This window comes from Stomoxys calcitrans, chromosome 5 (assembly GCF_963082655.1).
Source record: "Stomoxys calcitrans chromosome 5, idStoCalc2.1, whole genome shotgun sequence".
Lineage (NCBI taxonomy): Eukaryota > Metazoa > Arthropoda > Insecta > Diptera > Muscidae > Stomoxys > Stomoxys calcitrans.
The window spans coordinates 141646594-141652821 of NC_081556.1; the positions used below are offsets into that span (position 1 = coordinate 141646594).

The window sequence follows — 6228 nt, forward strand, 5'->3', positions numbered from 1 at the left end:
TATTGCGGCTCTTTCCATGGAGTGGGTAAAGGTTTGGCATTGCGCTGCCAAGCTATCGGGGAGTGCTTACTTTATGAAACTGGGTCAGCGGAGTGGAGTATGCCGTTGTAGGTTTCACAATATTTGCCTTTGTTTGTGTGTCATTGTAAGACTTTTGTTTGTGTAACATAGTCCCAAAGAATGCGGCACATTTCGCAATCAATTTGATTTTTTTTTTTATTTTTTTTTTTTACAAAAAATATCTTATTGATAATAAAGAATTTTACAGCATGGTTTATAATTAAACCGTCTGCCGGAGTATTGAGTTATTATATTTTTCTGTTTAATTTTATTCTTAATTAGTAATTAAACTCTTCTATTAACATATTTCTATATTTTCTTGCTTCCTTTAAGAAGTTTAGTAAATTCACCCAGCAAAAACCTTCACCACCATTTAGTATGCTAATAATTTCGGTTTGATCCAATAGAGTTCTATTAAAATGTCTAACTCTCATATTTGCTAATACTGGACAGCGGCCAATGAAATGGACTAAATTTTCTGCTTCTCCCAAATTACACAATGAACATCTTTGTTCATTCGAGGTCCTATATTTATTAAAGTTCAACCACATTAGATCACCTCTAGCTTTCAGAATCAAAGTTATTTGTTCTTGGCTGAATTTTTCTGTGCAATACATGGGGCCAACATTGTAATCGAGGTATTTATATATTCTGTTTTCACTTTGCTGCGCTTTTTGTAAGTGATCATTAAACTTATTGGCTTTCATGTCCATTAAAAGTTGCTGTGCTGCACTCATCCAAGATTTTTTATTTATTTTTACATTATTACTATTTATGTTATGCAACGAGAGTTGGGTACTATAATCGTTAAACCAGGCTAGATTTTTGTTTGCAAGTTTTTCGGCTAGTATATGTGGCAGTCTGTGGCTCTCGAGATCGAATAACACTTTCGACAAGTATTGTAAGTGCAAAGAATAAGTATATATGTAACCAGGTTCGTATCCTGTCTCAAGAGCGATTACGTAGTTTGGAGTGGCCTCTGGAAGTTTCAATATTTTTTTAATAAAGTATCGGTAGAGTTTTTCTACCTCATTAAAGTAGGAATTTCCCCATATCTGCGCACCGTAGCTATGTATAGAGCGACAAACGGCTAAAAACATTTTCCACTTCGAGGTTAGGTTAACGGATGGTTTAGCAATAAAATGTTTCCATGTGGAATTAAGAGCAATTTTTGCAGCTTCTTCTTTCTTTGACAGGTGTTTAGTAAATGATAATTTCGGAGTTAGTATCAGTCCCAGGTACTTGTATTCATTTACTATTCTGATCAGTTCGCCTTTGTATGCCCATTTTTCGTTTGTGGAAAGTTTTCCGCCTTTCCTAAATACCATTATCTCAGATTTTATCTGGTTAACTTCCATTCCCCATTTATCACAGTAAGATTCCAAGTTGTAGATCATTTGTTGTAAAGTTCTCGGATTATCCGACATTATTATTATATCATCCGCGTACATTAATAGACGAATGTTAGTTTGATCCACTTGAAGTCCTCCCTCCAAGTGTTCATGTAAATCATTAAGGTAAATGGCAAAGAGGGTTGGCGACAATAAACAGCCTTGTTTAACTCCAGTACATGTGTCAAAATATTCCGACATTTGGGAGCCTGACCAAACTGCAGACCTTGTGTTCTCATAGATTTTTTCTACAAAGCGGGTAATTTTAGATGACAGACCGATTTCGTGCAGTTTATATATTAACAGTCCTCTTGGCACTCTATCAAATGCGGCCTTAAAATCGACGAAAAAAGCATAAACCTTTTTATTGTCGTGTAATTTAATATTAATTATAGCTGAGAGATTAAAGATATTGTCCACTGTAGAGTATCCTTTTCTAAATCCCGCCTGATATTCGTTCAATATTTGATATCGGTTTAGCCAGTCCACTATCCTACAGTTGATCATTCCTATCATAAGTTTCCCTATGCAGTTCATGAAAGTGATACCTCGATAGTTACTCACTTCGTCTAGGTTTCCTTTTTTATGAATTGGGAATATGATACCTGTGCGGAATATTTCGAAGTCGTCAAAACCGTTCAAAATATTAGTGAAGGCATTGCATAATTTTCCTAAGAATTCGTCTGTCGCGTGCATAAAAAACTCGTATGGGACGCGATCTTCTCCTGGTGCTTTGTTTGTCCCGACATTTCTAAGCTGTTCCTTAATCTCGCCAACGGAGAACTCTCTATCAAGCAGTAGATCGGTTAAGTTATTGGGAGCATAATACATTGGTTCGGTATTGCATAACGGATTCAAAAGGCGTTCAAAATAGCTTTTTAATATGTTCGCAGAGATGCAACAGCTTGTATCTCTGTCGATTTGTCTAATTTCCTTTGCAATTTTCCACCAGGTTTTACTATCAGATACCGTGTCCATCTTTTCCGCAATACTTTTATAATAATCAATTTTTTTGACTTTACATAGCTTCTCGTATTCTTTCTTCTGTTCGACGTAGGCATTCTTGTCGCATATTTTATCAGACTTCCTAAATTTATTGAGCGTACTCATTGCCTTCTTTCTACTTTTTGAGCAATCCTTGTCAAACCATTTGTTTTTGAAAAGATATTTCTTGTTATTTAAACAGCTAGGATATGACTCATAGATCGTTTTTATAAAATCTTCCAACCTGGGATTCAATGGCAGAGCGCACAGTTGTTGGTTTAAATTGTTATGAAATGTTTCTTTCTTTGCTTCTTTCCAAGTTAATTTTGGCAGGAGATTACCTTTTTGTGGCATTCTCTGACTTGTGTACGGCATAGCTAGTTCCAGAATTACAGGCAGGTGGTCAGACTCGAAAAGTCTTAACATAAGTCAACATATTCAGAGATACGGCACACACATCAATTACAGAACTACCATTTCTATTTAGAAAAGTAAATTTACCTTCTTCATCTCCTGGCATCCTCCCATTTAAAATCACTAGACCATTATTATTACAAAACTCAACGTATTTTTTTCCATTTGGAGTAATTGTTTTATCTTTCGAGCGCCTGATGTTACTCATACTACGATCTTCCAGTAGTTCTAAAGGCAGTTCTTGTTCTTCTCCGATCCGAATATTATGATCCCCAACTACAATTCCAGTGTCTTCAGAACTATCCACAGCCGCCTTTAAATTTTCGAAATCTTGATTCCAATTCGCTCCTCTAAGATAAACCGGTAAAATTTCAAAACGGATCGAATTAAATTCGCATTGCAGCACATCTTGATTTCCTCGATTTGAAAATACATGCTTGAAACCATTTTCCTCCAAATCATTTCGTATTCCATACAGTTGACCACCAATACCTCTCCCTCTATTGCTATTTCTGGTAGCAAAGTTCCAGTAAATTTTAAAATTTTTAAATTTTTTTGTATAATTTTCTTGATTTTTCTTCTCAACATGCGTCTCCGAAAGAATAAAAATGTCGAACTGCTCTAAGTATTCAAAAAACCTGTGGTGAAGATTTTTACCGGCCAAACCATGAATATTGTATGCTATAATATTTACTGTATAATTTCGCAATCAATTAATAGACGATTTTCGTGCGAATGATCTTAGTACTGGGCTTTAGGCATGACGCACCATTAATTTCCTGCAGTATGGTTGCATGCATATGTTTTAATTCTGTTTGTGGGAAAAAAAAACATCCACAACAGTTTTTGCTCGCATCACTCATTCATCTTGTTTGTATCAAACAATGCTTGTAGCCATGGAAATTGTCGGGTATGCTCTTTTCATTCTCGATTTAATTTTAAGTTTTTTCACTCTATTATGGAACCAAAATTTTTTGGCCTTTTTTGTGGTTTTTGAAACAAAACAAAAAAAAGACGGTTTCGCTATGCTTTAAATGAAAATAAAATTTTCATTTGAAACATGCCATGGAGCATTAAATCTACCCCTAAGCATTTTTCGTGAATTTTTAATTATGTTAAAACAATATTTTACTTGCGAATTACATAAACTTTGATATTCTGGAAAAATCTATGAATTTTTTTTACAAAGAACCAGAAGTAAAATAGAGAGATCGATTTATATGGGAGCTGTATCGGGCTATAGACCGATTCAGACCATATTAAACACGTATGGTCAAGATAGGATCTGTCGTCCAAAATTTCAGGCAAATCGGAAAATAATTGCGACCTCTAGAGGCTCAAGAAGTCAAGATCCCAGATCGGTTTATATGGCAGCTATATCAGGTTATGGACCGCTTCGAACCATACTTGGTACAGTTGTTGGATATCATAACAAAACACGTCGTGCAAAATTTCATTCCAATCGGATAAGAATTGTGCCCTCTAGAGGCTCAAGAAGTCAAGACCCAAGATCGGTTTATATGACAGCTATATCAGGTTATGGACCGATTTGAACCATACTTGGCACATTTGTTGGATATCATAACAAAACACGTCGTGCAAAATTTCATTCCAATCGAATAAGAATTGCGCCCTCTAGAGGCTCAAGAATTCAAGACCCAAGATCGGTTTATATGGCAGCTATATCAGATTATGGACCGAATTGAACCTTATTTGACACAGTTGTTGAAAATAAAATACGTCATGTAAAATTCCAGCCAAATTAGATAGGAATTACGCCCTTTAGATGCTCAAGAAGTCAAGTCCCCAGATCGGTTTATATGGCAGCTATATCAGTTTATGACCCGATTTGGACCATACTTGGCACAGTTGTTGGATATCATAGCAAAACACGTCGTGCAAAATTTCATTCCAATCGGATAAGAATTCCGAACCCTTGAGGCTCAAGAAGTCAAGACCCAAGATCGGTTTATATGACAGCTATATCAGGTTATGGACCGATTTGAACCTAATTTAGCACAGTTGTGGGATATCATAACAAAACACGTAGTGCAAAATTTCATTCCAATCGGATAAGAATTGTGCCCTCTAGAGGCTCAAGAAGTCAAGACCCAAGATCGGTTTATATGACAGCTATATCAGGTTATGGACCGATTTGAACCATACTTTTCACATTTGTTGGATATCATAACAAAACACGTCGTGCAAAATTTCATTCCAATCGGATAAGAATTGCGCCCTCTAGAGGCTCAAGAAGTCAAGACCCAAGATCGGTTTATATGGCAGCTATATCAGATTATGGACCGAATTGAACCATATTTGTCACAGTTGTTGGATATCATAACAAATCACGTCGTGCAAAATTTCATTCCAATCGGATAAGAATTGCGCCCTCTAGAGGCTCAAGAAGTCAAGACCCAAGATCGGTTTATATGACAGCTATATCAGGTTATGGACCGATTTGAACCATACTTGGCACAGTTGTTGGATATCATAACAAAACACGTCGTGCAAAATTTCATTCCAATCGGATAAGAATTGAGCACTCTAGAGGCTCAAGAAGTCAAGACCCAAGATCGGTTTATATGGCAGCTATATCAAAACATGGACCGATATAGCCCATTTGCAATACCAACCGACCTACACTAATAAGAAGTATTTGTGCAAAATTTCAAGCGGCTAGCTTCACTCCTTCGGAAGTTAGCGCGCTTTCGACAGACAGACGGACGGGCGGACGGTTGTATACTGTAGTTGTCAGACCTATAATACTATATGGTTGTTGTTGTAGCAGTTTGCTGTGTTCTATCTTTCGTCTGCTTGATTCTTTTGAGTGTCAAGACCCAGGAAATCTGCGACTTAAATGGGATGCGTTCACAGGTATCTGGGTCTAAGTCGAGTGGGTCAGCCAAATCGGACAAAAATTGCGGCTTTCAGGGGCTCAAGAAGTCAAATCGGGAGATCAGTTTATATGGAAGCTATATCAGGTTATAGACCGATTTGCACCGAACTTGGCACAGTTGGAACACTATATACAAAATTTCAGCCGAATCGGATTTATATGGGAGCTATATCAGGTTATAGACCGATTTAGACCGTACGTGGCACAGTTGTTGGAAATGGAAAATTGCGGCTCCCAGGGGCTCAAGATGTAAAATCGGGAGATCGGTTTATATGGGAGCTATATCCAAATCTGAACAGATATTGCCCATTTGCAATCTTCAACGACCTACATCAATATTAAGTATCTGTGCAAAATTTTAAGCGGCTAGCTTTACGCGTTCGACCGCTATAGTGATTTCGACAAGCGGATGGACGGACATGGCTAGTTCGACTCAGATTGTCGAAACGATCAAGAATATATATATTTTATAGGGTCTTA

The 6228-nt window shown here is 37.0% G+C and overlaps 1 protein-coding gene across 1 annotated transcript in view; it reads left to right on the forward strand.

Annotated features, from left to right (window-relative positions):
• Window positions 1-6228, forward strand: part of LOC106086997 (tyrosine-protein kinase receptor torso) — a 147592-nt gene that overhangs the window by 123007 nt on the left and 18357 nt on the right. The gene's annotated exons all lie outside the window — the stretch shown is intronic.